This window comes from Lissotriton helveticus, chromosome 7, assembly GCF_964261635.1.
Source record: "Lissotriton helveticus chromosome 7, aLisHel1.1, whole genome shotgun sequence".
Lineage (NCBI taxonomy): Eukaryota > Metazoa > Chordata > Amphibia > Caudata > Salamandridae > Lissotriton > Lissotriton helveticus.
In genome coordinates, this window is record NC_136068.1 from 1,830,603,514 (window position 1) to 1,830,628,066 (window position 24,553).

A 24,553-nucleotide genomic window follows, 5' to 3' on the forward strand; every position below is an offset into this window, starting at 1 on the left:
TAGGTCGAATGAACTTGATTAAGATGAACATACTGCCCAAGTTTTTATATCTGTTCCGTTCTATACCTTGCAGCGTTAATAACTTATTCTTTAAAAAATTGGACGGCATTCTAAGCAGTTTCATTTGGGGCTATAAGAAGGCTCGTAGGTCTATGACTATCTTAAAACTCCCACTTGAAAAGGGAGGTTTAAACTTCCCTGATTTCAAAGCCTATTTTTTTGCGTCTTTCTTAGGTCGGCTTCATAGCCTATTCGTCGCAAATAATCGATATTTTTCCACCAATTCATGCTCGGTGGTCACTCTAAACCAATTCCTGGCAAATGTACAAGACCCAAATTACTTAAAACGTGTAAAATTTAAGACCGGGAGAGATGCTGTATTTATATGGAAACAGATGCTGACTAAGTGCAATACTTCGTTTTTCCACAAAGAGCTGCCAATATGGGACAATCCCGGGCTTCCAGATATTTTTAGAGATAAAACTGGGCGCGAACGGGCTAACTATGGTATTGAGACACTAGGGGATCTCTACGGTAGGGACGGTTTTCTACAATTTCCAACATTGCAACTTTTGAATAAATTGCCCGAAAAAATGAGATATAAATACATTCAAGTTAAGGATTACCTAATACGTAAAATGAATCTGGTAGAAATTACCAGCTCAGATATATGGAATTGTTTTTATTCTGTGCATAGGAAATCATTAATTAGTTTGGGATACAAGTGTCTCTGTCAAAATAGCTTTGACGAAGCTCCTAAATTGGCACTAAAATGGACTGTTAGCTTAGGATCTAACGTGACAAACCAGAACATCTCCGTTGCCTTAGTCAATATCAGTAAAGCCGTCCAGTCCTACAGTTTGAAACTCCAATCTTACAGGACGATCAGTCAATTGTACTATACTCCATTAAAAATGTCAAAATGGGCACTAAATTTTTTTAATATTGATCGTACTAAATGTCCTAAATGCGGTCTGGTGGCAGCAGACCTTATACATATGATTTACTCGTGCCCATCATTAGCGAAATTTTGGCTCGACACAGAAAATATTTTAACCCAAAACCAACAGATTAATTTTTTTTTTTGTTTTTTTTTTTTTGGTGCAAAACTTTTATTAAGCACTGTCAGGAGTACACAGCGTCTCGCCAACAACCCGGAGGCTGGCCGCTATCAATGCATATATACATTACAAAGAATGACAGAAGTACATCGGAGCGAACGTAATCGCGTCAATCAATAGCATCCAAGTGACAAGTGCAGCTTCTATACAGTGAAATCAATGCGTCTTGCATTTTTATGTATTGAACGTCAACATCAACATGTGCAGTGTCATGCCGCGCGCATGAGCGGGTATATCAGGCCGCGGGAGGGACGCAGCTGGCAAAGTCATAAGCCCCTAATGGAAGTAATGGCGGGCGTCTGTGTCATAGGTGGTAGACCGGTAATCGCCTGAGCGGCATCATGGGAGTGAGAGCAAACCACTAAGAGCCTAGAAATGGGGAGGCAGGGGAGAGGGAGGTAGGGGGGGGAGGGAGGGATGGGGGGAGAAGCTAGTACATCCAGCCAGACATGTAAGCCCAGGACTTTAAATTCAGGACCAGGAAGCGGCACCGTAGTGTCCCACTATCCCAACCTCAAGCGCTGTCATCTTCCAGTGGGTCAGTTAACAAATAACATTGTAACGGGGCCCAAATATCAGTAGGCCTAGAAGTAGGTGGCAACAGCTCGGAGTAAGTATGCAATTGTTCCTGACAGTATACCATGTCGTTCATCCAATCCTTAAACTTGGGCGCTCTTCCTCTCCCCCATCTACAGGCCACCCTGCGTTTAGCCAGAAGCATAGCCAGCGCCACAAATTTGCGGTGAGCCGCCTGGAGTGGTGCAACATACCCCAGAAGGGCCAACAATGGGGACGGACCCACCGTCTCGTGTATCATTTTGGACATTGCTTGAAATACCTGGGTCCAGTATCTGCTCACTTCGGCACATCCCCATGCAAGGTGAAGGAAGTCAGCCCCAGTATCCCCACACCTGTCACACGCGTCTGTAGGCCTTAGCTGAAATCTGTGTAAGCGCGCTGGGGTATGGTACAGTCTGTGTAGGAATTTATAATGAATTATCCTATAACGGCTATTGGAGGATATGCGCTCGGTCTATTGCATGCAGAATTCCCATTGTGCATCCGTAAGAGTCAAGGCTAAGTCCTGATCCCATTTGTGCCTAGCGGGCAGCGCAGTGTAGGTCGTGTTAGCGCGGACAGATTTATAGAGTGTGGACACCAGCTTATTGGGATTTTCGTGGAGCAGCATGTTTTGTAGGGGAAGAAGCACCGGGGGCTCACAGGGGAAGTCAGGTGTGATGGCTCGCAGCCCGTGTCTGAGCCTGATATAATAGAACAGGTCTAGGGATGTTGGCTGAATGCTCTCATATAATTGGTCCTTGGTACGGAAGGTGCCATCACGATACAAGTCCCCCCATGTAGTGACATGTATGCTTTTCAGCAATTTTTGAAAGCGAGCTTCCTGCAGGAGCGGGAGCTGTGGGTGGTAGGTCAGTGGCAATAGCGGAGCATATAGGAAGTGTAGGTCAAGCGGCATAGTAATGGATTTCCATGCCGTGACCGTGCTAGACACCGTAGTGGGAGTCTTGTCTCTGCCTTCAACTTGGGAATAGAGTGCGCCTTCAATGGGAGTTGGGTGGGCCAACCACTGTTCAGCCGCCAATTGAGGCATATATCTCTGCTGACGCACCCAGAAGTATGCGTAGTGGGCCTGAGCAGCCCGATAGTAAAGCTCAAAGTCAGGGATTTCGAAGCCTCCCTGCGAAAATGGCCGAATTAGGATCTCCCATCTGAGTCTTGGTGTCTTCCCACCCCACACCAGTCGGAGCAACTCCGAACGGAGTAGCCGAAAGAAATGGGGTCCGGGATGAAACGGAATGTTCATAAAGAGGTACAAAAGTTGAGGGAGTATTACCATCTTAACCAATGAGGCCCGCCCGGCCATGGAAAGGGGGAGTGATATCCATCTGGATATATTGTCACTTATCTTGTCCATCACAGTGCCATAATTAGCACGAATCAGCTCTTCTCTACTCTTCTCCACATGTATACCCAGGTATTTAAAATCTCCTGTACACCAGGCAAGTGGGAACTCTAGCGGAAATTGACTCGTTGAAGCCGTAAGGGGAAAGACACAAGACTTACTCCAGTTAATTTGGACTCCCGAAAGGGCACCAAACCGTATAAATTCCCGGAGTATGGGATGTAGGTTGTCGCTAGGGTGGCGAACATAAAGGGTGATATCATCGGCATACATAGAGACGAGTATTTGTCTCTGAAAACAGCGGAGTGCACTGTCCTGATGATGTTGCCTCAACTTAGCAGCCAGGGGTTCAGTGGCTATAGCAAAGAGGAGTGGGAACAGGGGGCACCCCTGCCTTGTCCCTCTGGAGATCGGGAAGTCCAAAGACAATTTCCCATTGATGAGGACCCTGGCCACTGGATGCGCATATAACAATCTAATCCAAGAAATAAATATAAGCGGAAATCCCATTCGCTCTAGAACTTTGAACACATAGTCCCACTCGAGCGAGTCAAATGCCTTGGTGGCGTCTAAAAAAACGGCAGCCATTGGCAGGTCTTCGTGGATGGAGTCATAGACCGAAAAAAGGTACGAAGATTGTGTGACGTCGCCCTGCCAGGGACAAAACCGGCTTGGTCCGGTAGTATCAGGTCAGGCAGAAGGAGGCTGATGCTCGTTGCAATCAATTTTGCAAGAATTTTCACGTCACAATTCAACAGGGACAACGGTCTATAGGAGTCGCAGCAGGCAGCGGGTTTACCTGGCTTGAGCAGGGACGTAATAAGGGCAATTCTCAATGAGGCAGGGAGATGACCTACCTCTAGCGCATCTTCATAAACCTCCCGTAGCACTGGCGCCATGAAGTCAATAAATGTTTTGTAGAATTCAATAGGGAAGCCATCCAGCCCGGTGGCCTTGCCCGACTTCATACTCATGATAGCCTCCCTGACCTCATCCAATTCAAACGGAGCGCTCAAAAAGGCTCTCTGTGCATCACTCAACCATCCCAAGGAGACATCTGCTAAATAGTCGTCCAGTGTGAGTTCGCCAGTCTTGGTAGAGGAGTATAGCACACCATAGTGTCGCACAAATTCGTTCAGGATTTGTGCGGTGTCCCTGAGTACCAGCCCCTCAGCCGTGTCAAGTTCCAGTACAACAGTTGGCGAGCGCATTAGCCTAACCGTCGCCGCCAGGGCTTTCCCAGGTCTCTCACCCTCTCCATAGCGCCTGGCCACCCAGTACTTGTTCCTAAACTTTACCTCGCGAGCAGCCTCCTCGGAGTATTCCGACAGTTTGTCACGTATGGTAGCGAGGGTCGCATTATCAGGGTCCGCTCGGAGGTGGTCTTCTGCACTACGTAGATCAGCTTCTAGACTGCGTAATCTATTCAGTATGCTCTTGAGCACTCCCGAGCCCTTCGAAATACATAAGCCCCGGAGTGTGGCCTTAAAGGCGTCCCATATGGTCTCAACGTCCTGGACCGAGTCCGTATTGCGTTTAAAGAAATCCAGACATTCATCCCGGAGTTCTTCCTGGAAGGCCGAATCCAATAACATAGCGGGCTGCATACGCCATGCCGTCACTGGGGGCCCCAGTTCAGAGCCAGACAACGCAATAAGAACGGGGGAGTGGTCGGAATATGTCCTGGGGAGATGCGACGCGTGAATCAGCGCCGTGTACAGATGTGAGGTCAGAAGGAAATAGTCGAGTCGCGCCCATGATTTAGCTTGCGCTGTAAAATGTGTACCTTCCCTTCTAGATCCGCAGTGTGAACGCCAAGCGTCTATGAGATTGTTACCGGTCATGGTAGCTCGAAGGACTTCTCGCTCGTTAGTGTAATGGTGGGGGGCGGGGTGTGACCTATCCAGAGGGGGGTGCAGGGTCGTATTGAAATCTCCCCCCCATATGAGGTGTTGTGGTCCCGTCTCCACTATCGCAGCCCATAAAGCAGTGTAGAACTGTGGGTCATCTACGTTAGGCCCATAACAACATGCTAGTGTCACCGTCATATGCCCCAGTCTGCCCCATAATAAACAATACCGCCCCTGGGGGTCAGCCCTGGATCCAGCAAGCCGAAAAGGGGTAGACTTCTTAACCAGAATGGCCGTACCTCGTGCATAGGAGGAGTAATTAGCAAAGATCGCGTGAGAGGCCCACCTACTTCCAAAGGCGTGCGACCTGTGGGATGCAAAGTGCGTTTCCTGCAGGAAAGCAATGTGGACATTATGGCGATCAAGGTAACTCAATACTTGACGTCTTTTCCTATGGTCTCCCAGCCCCCTCACATTCCAAGTAATCACATTTAAGCGTGTGTCACCCATGTATAAGCGCGAAACAATGAATACAGGATTAAAGCAAGTAAAACGGTCCAGTCACCATTAGCAATAAATAGGCCATTACCTAGGCGAACCGGCCCACTGATACCCAAAGGGAACAGGGAGCGGAGCACTGAGGGAGCGCCCCCATCACCTGTGTCACGTGTTAACCACAGCCAATGCACATCACAACCATCCCGCCCCCCCATCCCCCAGCCACAACCAAGGAGCCCTCCACAGGGCAGATGAGTGAGTTCAAAACCCAGCACGCACATGTTATAACCAGAACCCCAACAGAAACCCCGACACACCCCCCCACCCACCGCCCCCCCAAGAGCCCCAACAAAAGGACCAAACCCAAAGAAAGAAAAAAAGTGCACAGTAGTCAACCAGATAGGGCGAGACATTCCGGCTCTTCTAAAGGGAGCCATACCATGCTCAGTGCATTTCCATTCCATCAGATAAACAGTCCACCACCCCCCACCCACTGAAGCATCCCCAACTCGCCAGTACCCCAGGCCCACCCCCCACCCATTTACCAAAACGATGCAAGGAAACAATAAACAAGCAACAAACAAAGTCAATATCATTGGGGAACACCCAGTAGGGGTCATCTGAGGCGCACATTCCACCACCCCCAGTCCTCCCACTCCGTACAAGTCCACCCTTAGGGTCTCCATCCGGAGCAGAGAGGGAGTAAGGGGGGTGGGAGCCCGGCATACATTACCACCTGCAGTCCGACACCCGTCCATGGCACCCCGGGGGCAGCCGCCGCCACCGCAGAGCAGGATGTGACCCCCTGTGCTAAGAGGGGAGCGAGGAGGATCTAGTCGTGTGCAGGATCAGGCACCATAGGGAGCCAGCCAGTAATTATTCGGGACCAGATTTATTTAAGTCTTCAGCGTCCGCAGGTTTCCTGTGTCGTTTAGGCAAAGTCTTAAGGTAGTCCTCGACCTGTTGTGGGTTGAGAAAGAAGTGCTGTGTACCCTGGTGGGTGACCCGCAGCTTGGCCGGGTACAAGAGAGCATAGTCAATGTTCAGGTCCCGAAGCTTCCTCTTGACCGCAAGGAACTTTCGCCGTTGCTCTTGAACCACTGGGGTAAAATCAGGGTAAATGGAGAAAGGCACACCATCATATGTCAGATTCTGGTTTGCTCGGGCTGCTCGGAGTGCCGCATCGCGATCCCGGTAGTTGAGCAGGCGTGCGATTATGGGTCGTGGCGGGGCTCCAGGTTTGGGCTGAGGTCCAAGAGAGCGATGGGCGCGTTCCACTATAAATTGATTCGAGAGAGCTTCTGCCCCCACTGCCGCTGTAAGTAATCTCTCTATGTACAACTCCATCCTCCCCGTGTTGGTCGACTCCGGAATGCCCGTGACGCGGACGTTGTTCCGCCGGCTTCTAGCCTCTAACTCCTCATTCTTGGCGGCAATCACTCTTAACACATTGTCCATTCTAGCAAGGCGGGAGTCATGTGCCGCGGTGGTGTCGTCATTTTCTGATACTCTGCGTTCCACCTCAGTTATGCGCTCCTCATGCACATCCATCTTTTGGACTATCCCGTCCATTCTAGATGAGAGGCCATCCACTTTGTCAACCACCGTTGCAAAGCCCTGTCGCATCTCCTGCAGTAGGGTGGCTATATCTGGGGTCGGTGGGGCCGATGTCGAGGCCTCCGTGACCGGGCTCCGGGGCTGCATCGCGTCCCCTGTGTGTCGCGTTGTCTTCTTCTGCGACGCAGGCTCAAACTGCAGCTTGGGTTGGCGATTGTCCGGCTTCCCCATGCCGACAATGTGAGGTATGAAGCTTCCGAGTCTAGGCGCTATCTGCACTGCAGCCAGAGAGAAGCAAGTAAAGGGAGCAGTATCTCGGCACCACTAATTGCTGTGCAGTGGCGTCTTCGCAGCAAAGGAGGCGTCCGGCAGCGGGGGAAGCGCAGGGGAGGTCTGCAGGGAGGCCTACTGTGAGATAGCGTATAGTTCAGCAATAGATCGCTCTCCAAAGTAAAGGCGCGAGAATACCAGTCCAAGAAGTAGCGCCTCGAGGTCTCAGCAAGGAGCACTAAGTTGTGTCGGTCACCAGCACATCAGGGTCGCGGCAAGGATCAGGCCCACAGGCTGTGAAAGGCTATGTCAATGGCCAGGTCGCCAGAAGCCCCAGGTCTTCCACAGGCGGCTGCCGCCAGTCCAGTATGGCGCCGATAGATCGCGCCTATCCCAGTAGCGGTGGGGCTCGCAGTGTGGTGAAGCCAGTGGGGGCACCGCACCTCCGTCGCCCCCGTTTCACAAGTAATGCGCACTGCACGTACCTCCGTAGTGCGTACCGGATCTCGGCCCCACCGCCGGTACAGGCCGCGCCTCTCGCTGAGCTCTAGAGGCCCACCTGCCTCGTGGCGAGCCTCGGGCTTGCGTAGGTCCCAGAGCTGTCTGTAGGCTCCGACGCGTCCAGTCACTTGACAGCCGGGGGGGCTCCGCAGGCTGTAACTCCGGACTCCGAGGGGGTAAAGCTACCAAAGTTGCACCGAGTGTGCAGTGGCTTCCGCCGCCCTCCCGTGGGGATTTTCGGGCGGGTGGGAGCAGGGAAAGGAGGATAAATAACCGGATAGTTATGCCGGGCTGCTGGAGCCTCACGCAGGTGCGGCCATTCAGCAAGTGCGCCCTCTAGCGCCCCCAACTGATTAATTTTTCATTAAATGCCGCTGCGGTACTATTGTCCATATACCCGGTTAGTTCTATTCATAAAGATCTGCTAAATATTACATTGGCTTGTGCTAGACTGGTGGTAGCTAGGGCCTGGATTGCTCAGAACGCTCCTCATTCAATCGAATTGTGGACATTGATTTACGAAATTTACACTAAGGAATATGCGATTACCAGGAATAGAGGAATCAAAGCTAAAACAAAGTTTACCAAAATATGGGGTAATTTTTTGTAATGCCAGTAATGATTCGAATCATGTATGGTTTTTTTCTGTTTACAATGTTATTAATTATTAGTGATTTGTCCTGACTAGGAATTATTTCTTTTACTTTCGACTGTGTTTTCCTTTTTTTGTTTGTTATAATATGAACTTGCACCAAATGGAACTCGATTTATTTTATCTTTTTGATTTTGTATTTGGATATATTAATCTCCTTGACTTGCTTGTCAAATAAAAAAAAAAAAAAAAAAAAAAAAGGAAGTGGCACCTCTAGCAGGAGACACAAGTTAAGCTCCCCAGTGTGGGACTTGTTTACAGTTAGGGCAAATGAGGAGAACATTGCTATATGCTCCATTTGTCATTCCTCTGTTAGTCGTGGTAAGCTTGGTATAAACTATGGTACCGGAGGCCAAATGACCCATATGAAAAAACACCACGCAATCAAGTGGGAGGACCACCTACGTATCATAAAAGCAGGAACCTTTAATGTTGGTGGGGAAGCAGTAGAAGGTCCACGGGTCAAACAGGAAGAAGAGGGAGACATTCTATCTGGTACTGGCACACTAAGTACCCCTGTCCGACTCCCCAGCACTGCAGTGGTAGATCCCACATCCTCCGCATCAGCAACATCTCAGTGGCACCACAATAAGAGTAACCCGGAGACACCAAGGAGTACGGGTGAAAAGTCTGCGACGCAAAGTACTGCATCGGGCATAACTGAAAGAAATACCAAGCAGCGTACCATTGTTAGCATGTTTAGGCAGGAGGGAAAGTACGAGAGCAAACACCCAATAGCACGTTTGTACAATGCTAAGCTTGCTAAAATGTTAGCTCTGGGCCTTCTCCCTTTTTCTTTTGTTGAAGGGGTGGGTTTTCTGGAATTTGTGACAACCCTCTGCCCAAAATGGAATGTTCCCAGCCGCTACTATTTTGCCAGAGTTGCTGTTCCAGCACTACACCACGACGTGCTGGAATTGCTTGGAAAAGCCTTGCAGCAGAGTGCTGTGCATAGTATCCACCTGACAACAGACATGTGGACCAGTTGCCAAGCCACTGATTACATGTGCATCACTGCACACTGGATCTCTTTTTCAGGTGTTAGAGACAAGATATCTTCAGGCATTGACACTACTGAGATTTTTAATGATACTCGCAGACATGCTACTGTAGCCATGTTTGCTATGGAGAAATCGCATACTGCTGCAAACATTTTGGATGAGTTCAACAGCAAGGTCTTTGAATGGCTGCGACCAAGAGGCCTTAACTTTGTTTTTGTTGCCACCAACAATGGCAGTAATGTAGTTAAGGCCATGGAAGATGGTCGCTATTTCAGGGTCCCGTGTTTGGCACACTGCATTAACATTATGGTTCAAGACTTTCTGAAAAATGAAAGCAAAGTCAGCAACTTACTGACCATTTGCAGAAGAATCTGCACGCAATTCAATCATTCTTTTAAAGCCCGGAAACAGCTACGGGTCATTCAACGTGAGTATAAAATGCCAGTCAAAGCACTCATCCAGGAGGTACCAACACGTTGGAACTCTACTTATTACATGCTTGATCGGCTGTTTGAGCAGTACATACCACTTAATGCTTATGTCATGACAATGTCAAGAAGATCAGGGATCCAACTGTTATTAAAGCCATGAAAGTTGACATGTCGCAATAGGACCTCAATAAATGCCTGAAGGAGATGCTACTTCCTTTTGAGGTCTTCACACGTGCAGTCAGCAGGGAGGACTGTACTATGGGCCAAGCTATCCCATTGTTGTACATGCTAGAGCAAGAGCTGAAGGAGGTGTCTGAAACATACGAAGGTGTTGAAGGAAAACTTGAAAAACAAACAAAAAAGGTTTCTGTTTCCAGATACCCAAGAGCCTAGCTCAAAGAAGTAATACAGTCAGCACACACTGGGGTTGACCGTGAGACATATGTTAATGTGTGTAAAAAGGGAGAAATGCTCCTTTTTTAGGTGTCCCCTCACTCACCGGGGTTGCCCCACGGTGACATGCTTCATCATTGGGGCCATCCCAGTCCTCTACGGGCTGGGGCGTGCTACATGTTGTCGACATGTTTCGTGCATACCCCAAGCACTTCTTCGGGACTACACAGGGACCAGCCCTGTGTTCGCCACTCCTTAACTCTCCAATTAGAATTTATCAGAATTACTTTTTAAATGCAGCAAACTATATTAAGTTCATGCAAACAATACCTACGTATTTTGTTTCCAGAAAAACACGTGGTTCTTTTCAAGAGACCTAACTGGGCCCCATGGAGTCGGAGGGGTATCGATATCCTAGCAACTTTGTGCACCGGATACCGCCCGCATTCAGGCACCTACTTGTGTCCCTCCGGTCCGGATGTTCAAGGAGGGACACAAGTAGGTGCCTGAATGCGGGCGGTATCCGGTGCACATGTCGACTAGGAGTTGATAGGAACATCTGAACACATTGAGTTTAGGGTAGCCTATCCCCCCACCCCGTTTTTAATATTACCACCTAGAGGCCAGAATAAAGTTTATTGAAAACCTACTGGGCAGGTATTTTTATCTTACAACACATAGTCCACTCCCCACAATAACACATGCACCACACATAGTCCTTAAAAGTGCTCCTACGTAACTCCGCAAGTCGTAGCACGCCCCAGCCCGTAGAGGACTGGGATGGCCCCAATGATGAAGCATGTCACCGTGGGGCAACCCCGGTGAGTGAGGGGACACCTAAAAAAGGAGCATTTCTCCCTTTTTACACACATTAACATATGTCTCACGGTCAACCCCAGTGTGTGCTGACTGTATTACTTCTTTGAGCTAGGCTCTTGGGTATCTGGAAACAGAAACCTTTTTTGTTTGACTTACTGTTTGGAGGACGAACCTAGCTGACTATCCTCTAACTCCCCTTTCTATATGTTGAAGGAAAACTTGAAGCATGTAATTTGCCAAACTGCTTAGCCGGCCGCTTATCTGAGAATACAAGGATTCAAAATAAGATTGTGTCATATCAACATTACATTACTGCCACAATTTTGGATCCACGGTAAAAATTATTTGTGAACAGTAATGCAGCAATTCCATTTTCAGAAGTGGATGTTGCCAAGTACAAAACTGTAATAGCCGAGGAAGCCCCTGATTTAGAAAACGAACGGCTCTCAATTAGAGGCCTGCCAGTGCCATCCCAGGACAGTGCAAGTACTACTGAGCATCCTACAGAGTCAAGTTCTTCTTCACAGCATGCGAGCAGTGCGTTTGCTTCCCAGCAGTCACCAACACAACCAATAACAACCGCACCAACAGGATCTGATTAATCAGACACAAGCAAAAAAATAACTGCTTGGTTTCTACAGAAAGGGATGGGTAAGTCCGTTGCTGTCGCAAAGCAAAAAGAGGACGAGCAAACCCGAGCACCAATGAACATTGAGCGGTTGGTCCAGGCCTATCTGGATGACACAACAGAGGTGTCCATGGAGCAAAGCCCATTGGTGTATTGGTATAGGACAAGAAGCCAATGGCCAGTGCTCAGCAGGCTGGCGATAAAGTATCTAGCTTGCCCTGTTGCAAGTGTCTCTTCTGAGCGTGTGTTTTCAGTGCTGCTGGTGCCATTGTGACTGTGAAAAGGACCAGTCACTCGCCCAAAAGCGTGGAGAGGTTAACCATGATCAAAATGAATCAGCACTTCATACCACCAGACTACAAAATACGTGAATCAGAGCTGGAAGAGGAGAGCGAGTCGGAAGACATAACTAGTGGGTTACATGACCTACTTCTGTCAGAAGAACCACCAGGGTTTGAGGACGAGCTCCTCTTCCCTGACAACTAGGCTTTTAAATTGTTACACTCTCCCTTCCTTTATTTATCCCTTCCTTATTTGTGTGTATCTGTCTTTCTGGCTCAAACTTCAAAACCAACACCATCTTCCTTTCTCTTTTAATTACCAATTGGAGTTGCACATCTGAGCATTTACAGTGCACTCCACTCATCAGAGTCCTGCTCCATCTTCCTGACTCACCCTAAATACATTTCCATCTTGCCATACATTGGATGGAGATCGACAATAGTGCAATAATGTAGCCTCTAACAGTCCCTCCATAACAAGTGAAACGTACGTGACTATAGCCATCTTCTATTTTGTTTCCAATCTGAAATGCATCACTGTCTTAAGGCTAAACCTCTGTCTGCAGGCATACACAACTCTTCAATGTCAGAACTTGAGCAGGGCTCCAAAATTAAAGTAAACTCGTCATCACTTTCAGAAGGTTCTGCTGCATCTGTGATCTGACAGCCACAAAGAAGAGAAAGACAGGTATAGTGATGGTCAATATTTCCATGTTGTTTAATAATATGTATCCAATTGTACTCCCACTACTGCAGGTGCAGTCTGGACTTAATCGTAGTCACTCACTACAGACTGAGTTGCTGTTGGTGGTCTGTTGGAGAACACATACACGTGCCACACCGGATGATGATGATGACCACCATACCATCTTTGCACGCTGTCACTCAGTTTGATCTGAGATGATTGATGGAATATGTACAGGAAGTGGAATACAAGGTAAACACACAACCAATCAACAAGAACCACAGCAGACCTAGGCTACATGTGTGTGCAGTGGTGGAATAGAATAGTGGTATGATTGACTGACATTCGCGCATTGATTTCATCACTTGTTTTGGAAAATGCTAGGTTGATGTATATGCCTTTTGTCTGAAACTGTGAAAAATGTAGGTAAATGGAGTGTGGGCCACAGTCTCACGGCCCGGTGTTGTGGTGTGGCCCTGTAACTGTTCTGTGCTGGCTCCTATCTTGTTGTTCTTTTCGATGACTGCTGTGCAACTAGAAGAGTAGAGTTAATCAATGTATCCAAGCAGCCTCAGTCTGAAAATCTTCTCGCTCACGAGTCTTGTCTTTTTTGCACTACACCGTAATTGATTTTTCATGTTTTCATTCAGTTAACTTATTTTGTAATACCCCATTTCTTCTTTCATCAACACTTACAGGCCGGCCTTTCACCCAGCGCTATTATACGTGGAGCAAAAACTCACACTTACCTTACCAATCCTCCTCATCATCCAGCCAGAGGCGCCCAAGAATGATATTCAGTCACAGTGTCCATGGAAGGGAGGACAAAGATGAATGTCGAGATACAACTACACATTTGGCCCTGGATAATACATTAACTTTAGTATCATTTTCATATTTTTCTTTGATTCCTTTTTATTCTTCATTTATTTTACGCTTGTGTTTGGTAATTGATTGTTCCCTTAAACTATCTCTTAATTTTCTTTGCTAGCTTTCAGCCCGCTACATCAGGTATTACGGTTTCTCAGAGGGCATACAGCCTAGGCAAAAGTCATATTCATAATATCATATATAAGAAATACTTCCTTTGAATTGTGTAGTAGTAGTTAAGTAATTATACCACTTATGATTAACCATCAAGTTAATAAACCTTCATCATGCATCCATTCCGTTTTTCTTACTTGACTTTACATTTATTGGGTAGTAGTGGATCATCAATCATCGTCTTCATTGTTTTGCTTTTGTTGTCTCCATGCATACTGTTTTTCTTTGTCAAACCTTTCCCCAAACCACCGTTCCCATCCATTCATCAAACCCTAACCCTCTTCCCCCGGGCTGTGTGGAATCAAATGTCAACGAGGCAGGGCGAGGATCTTCTTCTGCTTGCCCACCCAAGCTCACTTTATGTACTAGTGTACAAGGCAATTAATTTCCCAAAGTGACACAACGAATAAATGTAAATAATTGCTGGCATTGTTTGAATTTAATTTTAGAGCATTTAAGTTTACGATTGGTATTGTGTTTTTTTTAATGACTCCAACGCAACTACAGTTATCTTCTTGTACTTGGCAGTCCCCGACACCATTGATTTCTTTGAGTTCGTTCAGCAGTTGCAATATTGTTTGTATTTTTTTGTCAGTATTATGTACTGTAATTTTCTACTTCTGTCAGGACCTCACGGATCGCGCCTGCAACACTGAACTCATGCGGCGCGAGTGGAGGAACATGTTTTCTCAGTAGTCGGGAAACAGGGACCGAAACTACATTACCCAGAACTCCTGGGGGGGCAGGGAGTACATGGGTGTCTCGCGCACGCTTCCTGTTGCGTGTAATTCTAGGTGTTTCCGGTTCTTGGGAGACGCCGTCCAGAGACGCCGATCACAGACAGAGCCTGCAGGTAGCGGGTTGGCGTTTGATGTACTGCAGTTTTCAGATTTTGACTACGGACCTACGGTCCAGGTAGGAGCGGGACATACGCTGGGTACGAGGGTTCCTTGGTTGTGCAAAGCCCTTCCCTTGTTGTGTTCTACTCGCCGGATTTCCGAGAAAGCGGAGCGCAGTGGTAGGACGCCACGCGTTGCCGTTTTTCTCGTTTACGTAGTGCCTAAACTACGAGGAGTTTTCTTTTGTACTTTCTGGAGCAGGGTTCGCGGAGCGCAGTGGTGAAGGACAACCACACGCTTCCGTGTACTTGATCATAAGGAGACTGGTTGTTTTCTTAGCATCGGATTTACAGGAAAGGAGTAACTTCTGGCTTACATTGCAGCAGTGCTGCTATCTTAACGGGTCGTTATAACTGTATTCTGTATCTGATTGGAAGACATTCCTTATGCCCAGTAGAGCGGAGTGCTGTGGTTCTTGCTTCCCACGCACTGCCGACTTTACCAATAAGGAGTAATGGGATTTCCTATTTCTTTTCCATGGATCATGATGTTTATTTTCTAAGAGTTGCCTGGTCCATCAGAATCCATTTCTACAGCTCTCTGACATTCAAGTCAGGGTATGTTTGGTGTAAAAGGGTTGAGTCTTAAGTTATAGGCTTTCCCGGTATCAGCTCTTTGACCTGTGTTTGTGTCCCTGTAGGTACATAGAGTGTCCAGAGAGGGTGCGGTGTTGTACCAAGGCTGGTTTCTTCTGTTTTTGGAGGTATATATGATTCCGATTTAGCGAGACTTTATGAGAGTAGACTGTGGTTGCTTAAGTATTAACATCTGTATATATGTTTTTGTCGTTACAGATATATCCCTTTCCCCGCTGTCCCCTTCCTTTCCCCTCCTTGTTCTTTTATCCCTCTCCTAATGGCTCAAGGCCTCTGTGTACATGTAACTAGAGGTCTTGTGACGTTTGGAGGTGGACCCTTGTAAGCAACGATCGAGTTCCGTGGAGCTAATCCGAACAGAATTACACGCCCAAGAATTGAGCTCCGCCCGACTCGGTTGTTGTTGCAATGGCTACTTTGGAGGACGTCATGCAGGCCTTAGTGCGTGTTCAGCAAGAGCTGGCCGCCTCCAAGACAGAGGCGGCAGCCCTGAGGGATAAGGTGGACAGACTGAGTAGAAACCCTTTTGATGCGTCTGCCGCGGAAGTACAGGTCACTGTTCCCCCTCCTATACCGCTGGCTAGCCCTGAACGGTATTCGGGCGATCCGGCAAAGACGCAGGTTTTTCTAATACAAATAATGCTTCATTTCTCCTGCAAACCGGCCTCTTTTCCAAACCATCATTCAAGGGTGGCTTTTGCCATTTCCTATCTTGTGGGGGATGCTGCAAATTGGGCGGTTCCTTTGGTGAGAAAGAATGACGCAATTCTTTCGGATTGGGCTGCTTTCCATGCCGAATTCGAGAGGGTATTCGATAGGCGTGCCACGACTTTTAGTGCAGACCGAGAGCTGCTCACCCTCAGACAGGGTAAGAGGGATTTGATATCATATCTGACTGATTTCAACAGATTGGTGGCAGAAACGTCCTGGCCAGAGGAAAAAAGGATGTCGCTTTTTTACCAAGGGTTGAGAGACGGACTAAAGGACATCATAGCCCAGATAGATCCCCAGCCGAGTACCTGCTCAGACATGATAAACCTAACCTTAAGACTAGATGGTAGACAAAGTGAAAGAGGAGGTGAACGAAGACGGTGGGATCGGTTTCCTGGGGGGTCTGAGTATGTCCCCAGGAAGTCTTTGCCTTCCTCTGACCCTGGCTCGGAACCCATGGAGGTAGGAGCCGTAGGAGCACCATTGTCCAGGGCGGAAAAAGAAAGCCGTAGAGCCCTGGGGTTATGTCTGTATTGTGGAAAAAAAGGACATTATGTCAAAGAGTGTCCCACTAAGCCTAAGTCTTCTGGGGTATGAAACAAGAGCAAGAGAATTGCGGTTTCTTTGGTTGGGGAGCCAGACGCAGTACCAGGGGATAGTCAAGAAGATCATAGGGAATCCCAACCTTTGAAAATTCCTTCGTTAACGGTTCTGGCCTTAAAGGAAACTGAGACACTGTGAGACGGCGTCTCGAAGACCCCGAACAGGAGGCCACCCTCCCCCGCACGTACCTCATCCGTTATCACCTGGACTACAACCCCGCAGCCAAAGCGCCATAGCCGGGACAGGACCCGGAACACCTGCCACTACCAACGAAACCCCGCCCTTCTCTCTCCCGCAGGGACCAACCCGAGCACCAGGTCTGGAGGAATCATATCTCGCTGACCCCGGAAGTACCGCCCCAGAGGCAGCGTCAGCACAGGATAAAACCGAGGATCGCGGACATCACGCCGTCGGAGTTTCGTGGCAGGACCCTCTGGCTGGAGACGGAGAAGGAGAGCAGACGTGCGACGAAGACGTGTGGAGTGAAGAGTGGTGGAGTCCTACGGAGGTGGCTGGAGAGCGGCCGTAACTCACTGGAGAGTTACGGCGGACCGCGTGAGTGCCTTTAACCTTCTTTTCCCTGCTCATTAGGAGTCCCTGTAAAGTCCCTGTAAATACTCCTCTTTCCTCCATAGTCTCACCTCCCCTGCACTGTACATTACTTGTAAAGCACCTCACAGCAGCCCCAACCATCCCAATCACGTCCCGCCTTGGCACCCTCTCTATTCCCCAACCTTTATTCCCTCCTCCCGGTACCCTCCTTTCCTCACTGCCTCTTTCCGCCCCCTCTCGCTCTATCCGGGTGACGGTGAGCGGTATATACTGCGTTAAGCTCTGGATAGGACTAACGGTCCCTTGTTTTTCCCTCTCTTACTGCCCTCCGTGGATCCTCCCCGTCATCGGAACCGTCCCTGGAGTGCCTCAAGACCCCGAGCAGAACAGAAGACCAGGACCGGAGTTCATCACCTGGAGACTCCTTATCTGCCTATTGTGACATTCCTTTTGTTCCTCAATAATAAAAATCCAGTATTGCCCACTACATACGGCCTCCTCGCCTGCTTTTCCGGCCCGCTACGCTCACTCCACCACATCTGGTGTCAGAAGTGGGATCTGCTGGAAGCATGGAGGCCGTAGTCAGGAAGATGGCGGAATCCCAAGAACAGTTCGGTAAACTGATGGAACAGTTCCTAAAGACCGCTGAAGACGACAGAGGGCAGCTGCATGACGTCCTGAAGGGCCAGGGGGTGACCCACGAGCAAACCATGGTGAAGTTAACGGATGCCCTGGGGCAACAAAGGCCGGTGACCTCTCTCCCCTCCGTGGTCCTCCAAAAGTACGTCCCAGGGGACGATCCGGACTACTTTTTTACAAACTTTGAAAGAATAGCCCAAGCCGCCAACTGGCCAGTAGACCGTTGGGGCCAATACTTGGGGCCACTCCTCACCGGCGACCTACAAGCCGCCTATCAACAGGCCAACATACAAGGCAACACCCCATATGCGGACATTAAACGATGTATCTTAGAACGTCTTGGCATTGACGACGATACCTATAGGGTGAAACTACGCCAAGCCAGGGAAAAACCACAAGAGAATCCAAGGGCCCTCTCATTCCGGATCCGAGATCTCGCAAACCGATGGCTACGGCCCGAGACCTCCACCAAGGAGAACATCATGGAGAAAATATATCTGGAACAATTTCTTACCTCCTTAAACCCGGCTACACAGCGCTGGGTGAGGCAGCACTCCAGACTCACCCTGGAGACGGCCATAGAGATAGCTTCCGCCTATAGCCGTGCTCAGGAGCTCCAACGGGGGAAGGAGGAACACCCCCACAGACACCCGTCTGCTATGACCACTCGCTCTACCCGGCCACCACCGGCCCGCCGACCTGAACCTACCCCTTTCTTCCCTCCCCAGTTGTGTTCCGAACCCCTACCCCTGGACCCCAGTGTTATTCGTGTGGAGGGTTCGGACACATTGCCCGGATGTGCCCGCAGAAGGAGGAGCCGATGGAGGTCGGCTTTGTGAGGAGCTATCTGTGCACCCCTCCTGGGTACACACCCCCACCGTTCCACTGCCCTGTGTCAATTGACGGTCAACGACTCATGGCCCTTGCCGACTCCGGTTGCCGTCAGAGTGTCCTAAGACCACAAGACCTTGCACCCCCGGTCAGTAACCCTACGGGAGTCGTAGCCATCCAATGTGTCCATGGCGACACCAAACAGTACCCCACGACTCAGGTACGAGTTCAACATTCCAAGGACCCCGGTACTTGTCTCACTGTAGGGCTCGTACCCGCTCTTCCAGAACAGGCCATTCTAGGGAGCGATTATCCGGGACTACCTACGCTCCTTCAAGACACCTCCGATTCCCTGGCTCAGTGGTGAAAAGATGCTCCGTATCCAGGACAACCCAATCTAGTACCGGCTCCCAAACCCCACAAACCTAAAAGCCAGAAAAGAAGAGAGAAGAGGGAATACGTCGGCGCTTATCCCGCTATCATTGAAGAACACCCTTGGCAGACTGACCGAGAGTTCAGGGCGGCACAGCAGGAGGACCCCCTCCTCCAGGAAGCCTGGGGAAGAGCCCTTGATCAAGAGGACCCCTTGCATGTAGGTCCTTATTTCTATAAGAAAAACGGTCTACTATATCGAAAAGGGGGGCCCCAACAAAACGCACAGTTACTTATCCCCGGTCCCTTCCAGGACAAAGTCCTCTTCCTGGCTCACAGTCATCTTCTAGGGGGTCACTTCGGGGACGAGAAGACCAGCCAAGCCATCCTAGAGAAATTCTATTGGCCGGGGGTATATCAAAGAATCAAAACCTACTGCCGTGAATGCGTAGTATGCCAGAAAAACAGCCGTCACAGACCTCCCCGGGTTCCGTTACAACCCCTCCCTCTCATAGACGTCCCCTTCAGCCGCATAGGGATGGACATTATTGGGCCCCTCTTGCCCTCCCGTAGCGGGTGTCGCTATGCGCTGGTCATAGTGGACTATGCCACCCGCTTTCCGGAAGCCATACCCCTACGCCAACCCACCACCCAGAATATAGCAAAGGCCCTGATCTCCTTATTTTCTCGGGTTGGGTTCCCCCGGGAAATACTGACCGACCAGGGTACACCTTTTGTTTCTGCTCTTATGAAACGTGTCTGTTCTGAACTCGGGATTAAGCAAATCAGAACGTCTGCATATCATCCGCAAACGGACGGATTGGTGGAGCGTTACAACGCCACTTTGAAGCAGACTCTGAAAAAGCTCCTGGGCCTGGAAGCAAAAAGATGGGAAGAGATGCTTCCTTTAGCCTTATTCGCAATCCGCTGCAAAACGCAGAGTAGCACCGGATACTCCCCATATGAATTACTGTACGGGCGTCCCCCTCGTACCCTGCTAGACATGGCGCGGGAGTCCTGGGAAGAAGAACCGGACCGCACTCGTCCGCTTCCCGAATACCTGGAGAACTTGAAAACTCACCTGTCCATGATCCGGGACATAGTCCGACAAAACCTAGGGAACGCCCAGGACAATCAAAAGAAGCAATATGACAAGGGCACTCGCAGCAGGGTCTTTGCTGTCCAGGATTTAGTTCTCCTCATGATGCCATCATCAGACCAGAAGCTTCTGGGACAGTGGCAAGGCCCCTACACTATCCTCCGGCAGGTGACCCCAGTCACCTATGAGGTGGAAATAGACCCCACACGTGGCACCTCCCAGATATTCCACGTGAACTTATTGAAAAAATGGGAAGGACCCCGTCCGGTGCTGACAGGAGCCTGCAAATGTCTCCTCTTCTCTTTCGACCCCTGCCTAGACCCTGAACTAAACCCCGTACAAATCCAGGAACTGCGACAAACCCTAGAATCTGTGAAAGAAGTCTTTTCCTCTTCTCCGGGTCGAACCAACGTCACGGAACACACAATAGAAACAGAACCAGGGAAAGTTGTCCGACTGAGACCTTACAGAGTACCGGAGGCCCGCCGGACTGTTATCCGCCAGGAGGTAGAAGCCATGCAAAAGATGGGAATCATAGAGCCCTCAGTTAGCGAATGGAACTCCCCTATTGTGCTTGTGCCAAAACCTGACGGGTCGGTCCGTTTCTGCATTGATTTTCGGGAGGTCAACAAAGTGTCAAGCTTCGACTCCTATCCCTTGCCCCGGGTGGACGAAATGATTGAGAGGATAGGCAAGGCAAAGTATATTTCCACCCTCGACCTCTGCAAAGGGTACTGGCAGATACCCCTCAGGGAACAAGACAAAAAGAAGACTGCCTTTTCCACCCCTGAGGGGTTATACCAATTTTTAGTCATGCCCTTTGGTCTTCATGGCGCCCCAGCCACCTTTCAACGGGCTATGAACCACGTCCTGCGGCCCCATTCCCAGTACGCAGGCGCCTATTTAGACGACATCATTATCTTTAGCGACAGCTGGCCCCAGCATTTGAGGCATCTTGTCAGCGTCGTCTCCTCCTTGGGTTCGTTCGGATTTGCCATCAATCCAGCCAAAACTACCCTAGCGGCGAAAACAGTCAAATACCTGGGGTTTCTTCTGGGGGATGGCCTGATAAGACCCCAAGAAAGCAAAACCGTGGCCATCCGGTCCCTTCCCTTTCCCCAAACAAAAAAGGACCTCCGAGCCTTTCTGGGGCTTCTCGGGTATTATAGGCGGTTTGTGCCCAGGTTTTCCTAGAGAGCTGCGGCCCTTACGGACCTGCTGAAGAAATCTAACCGTTCCGATGAACTGCTACGAAACCCCTCTCCCGAAGCATGGCATGCCTTCACGGACTTAAAAGACGCCTTGACTTCAAGTCCTGTCTTGGTACCCCCTGACTACTCGCGGCCTTTCATCCTGCAAACGGATGCTTCCGATCATGGGTTGGGGGCCGTGTTATCCCAAAAAGATTCCCTAGGCAACGAGCGACCCATACTCTATGTGAGCCGCAAATTGTTTCCCAGAGAAAAGCAATACGCTGTAGTTGAAAAGGAAGCCTTGGCCATAAAGTGGGCAGTAGACAATCTGCGGTACTACCTAGAGGGCAGAGACTTTGTCCTCTATACCGACCACGCCCCCTTGGAGTGGATGGCCCGGAACAAAGGTCAGAACGACAGGGTCCTACGATGGTTTCTGTCCCTACAGCCTTTTCACTTCCAAACAAAACACCGGAAAGGCTCAGACCAGGGTAATGCAGATTACCTTTCACGGCACCCTCATTCTCCGTCCAGTACAGGAAAGACAGCTAGGGGAAGGGGATGTGAGACGGCGTCTCGAAGACCCCGAACAGGAGGCCACCCTCCCCCGCACGTACCTCATCCGTTTCCACCTGGACTACAACCCCGCAGCCAAAGCGCCATAGCCGGGACAGGACTAGGAACACCAGCCACTACCAACGAAACCCCGCCTTTCTCTCTCCCGCAGGGACCAACCCGAGCACCAGGTCTGGAGGAATCATATCTCGCTGACACCGGAAGTACCGCCCCAGAGGCAGTGTCAGCACAGGATAAAACCGAGGATCGCGGACATCACGCCGTCGGAGTTTCGTGGCAGGACCCTCTGGCTGGAGACGGAGAAGGAGAGCAGACGTGCGACGAAGACGTGTGGAGTGAAGAGTGGTGGAGTCCTACGGAGGTGGCTGAAGAGCGGCCGTAACTCACTGGAGAGTTACGGCGGACCGCGTGAGTGCCTTTAACCTTCTTTTCCCTGCTCATTAGGAGTCCCTGTAAAGTCCCTGTAAATACTCCTCTTTCCTCCATAGTCTCACCTCCCCTGCACTGTACATTACTTGTAAAGCACCTCACAGCAGCCCCAACCATCCCACTCACGTCCCGCCTTGGCACCCTCTCTATTCCCCAACCTTTATTGCCTCCTCCCGGTACCCTCCTTTCCTCACTGCCTCTTTCCGCCCCCTCTCGCACTATCCGGGTGACGGTGAGCGGTATATACTGCGTTAAGCTCTGGATAGGACTAATGGTCCCTTGTTTTTCCCTCTCTTACTGCCCTCCGTGGATCCTCCCCGTCATCGGAGCCGTCCCTGGAGTGCCTCAAGACCCCGAGCAGAACAGAAGACCAGGACCGGAGTTCATCACCTGGAGCCTCCTTATCTGCCCATTGTGACATTCCTTTTGTTCCTCAATAATAAAAATACAGTATTGCCCACTACATACGGCCTCCTCGCCTGCTTTTCCGGCCCGCTACGCTCACTCCACCACAGACACATATTGTACTTCCCATGAAATTGGAGAGCCAGAGGATAGAGCATCAGGTCAAAGTCATGATTGACTCCGGGGCCACCGGGAATTTCATAGACAGCAGTCTAGTAGCTTCATTGTCCTTGGCCAGATCCCTGAGGAGGTGTTAGCCGTGGATGGGAAGCCTTTGATATCGGGTCTCATAACAGAACAAACGGATGTGGTAGTATTGTCTTACCGAGGAACAGAGGGATGGCACAGAGAGAAGCTGTCTCTGAACATAATAGTAGCCCCTCAGTATGAAGTCATTCTGGGAATGCCCTGGCTCAGCTACCATAACCCTTTGATCGATTGGAATACGAAAGAGGTTCGGTTTGTGTCAGAAATATGCAAGGAACATCTGGACTCCTCCCAGATACCGCCTACGGCAGCCTTCTTTCTTCCAGTAGTGGTGGCTACTGCCGCGGAGAAAGAAGTCATCTTACCCTAGGAGTATCAGGGCTTCGAGGATGTCTTTAGTGAGAGCCAGGCAGAACAACTACCCCCACACCGGTTGTATGATTGTCAGATAGATCTGGTGAAGGGAGCCACGTTGCCGTCTTGTCGTGTTTACGCCCTGTCGGTGCCAGAGACAGCCCACCTAAAGAATACCTTGATCACTATGTCAAGATCGGGTTCATCAGACCCTCCAGATCTCCTGCAGCCTCTCCTTTGTTTTTTATTAAAAAAGCAAACGGAGACTTAAGAGCCTGCGTGGACTATAGAGTGCTAAACAAGAACACCGTACGAAACCGATACCCTTTACCCCTTAAGTTTAAGTTTAAAATATTTGTAGAGCGCAATGTACACCTGAGCGGTTTCTTGGCGCTGAGATAGCAGACAACCTACTTGGCGGAGTCAATCGCTGAGACATGGGCTGAAGGAAGGGAAGGTTTAAGACAGAAAGGCCTGAGTAAATAAAAATGTTTTCAGGGATTTGCGAAAAATGGAATACTGGGTGAAGGACCTAAGATGGAAGGGGAGGGAATTCCAGAATACAGGGGCGAGGGTAGAAAATTTAGAGCCGCCCTGTTTTTTTTTGTATAAGAATAACAGGAGGGGACCCATAGACCACGTTGGGATGGGTGTATACTGTAAATTAGAACAATTCCCAACAGGTATCAATTAGAAGACAGTTTCAAAGGTGTATGCAATATGCATTACAAAAAATGAACAGAAAGGAGTCTCTGCGATTTTTGAAAAAGGGTATTATTCACCACTTTAAGAGCAAGGCGGGTCTATTGCATAGTAATACAGTTAAACAGCACTGTACAGATCAAATCGTGTGACAACCCGATGGCACTTGGTGAGAAGTGATATATAAACAAATATATACAGTGAGTGAAAGTGATAGTGCAAGTGCTGGGGTGAGACAGCGTGGTCGGCGCGTAGTGACAATTGGTGAAATTTATAAAGTCGTGGCTCCAAGGATCAAGTTGTAATCACTTAAAACAAGAATAGGTCAATTTTCCAGGAGTACAAAACATAATGGGCGCCATAGAATTTAAGCTGTGTGGTCGACGGCGTTTCGATCCCCGTCAGTCGGGATCGTCATCAGGACTGGGTTGTCGATAAAACAGTGCTGTGGGGGGAAAAGAAGGGCTGGTAAGTGGGGGGGCAGGTAAACGAGTGCGGGGTGGGATGGTAAAGCGCGTGCGTTAATTAATTAGGAGCGGGAGGCGCGCAGATAAGTGGTAATAGCCAGGTCAGGAGACAATTGGCTAAAGATGTCCAGTCGGTGCAAATGAGGACGCAATGGGTCCGGACTTAGGGCAAGGACTGATGATGTTGAGCGCACTCGGGTAGGAGGCGAGCGTGGGAGCTACCCAACGATCAATTAGGGAGGTATCTGGCAGAGCACTAGCGC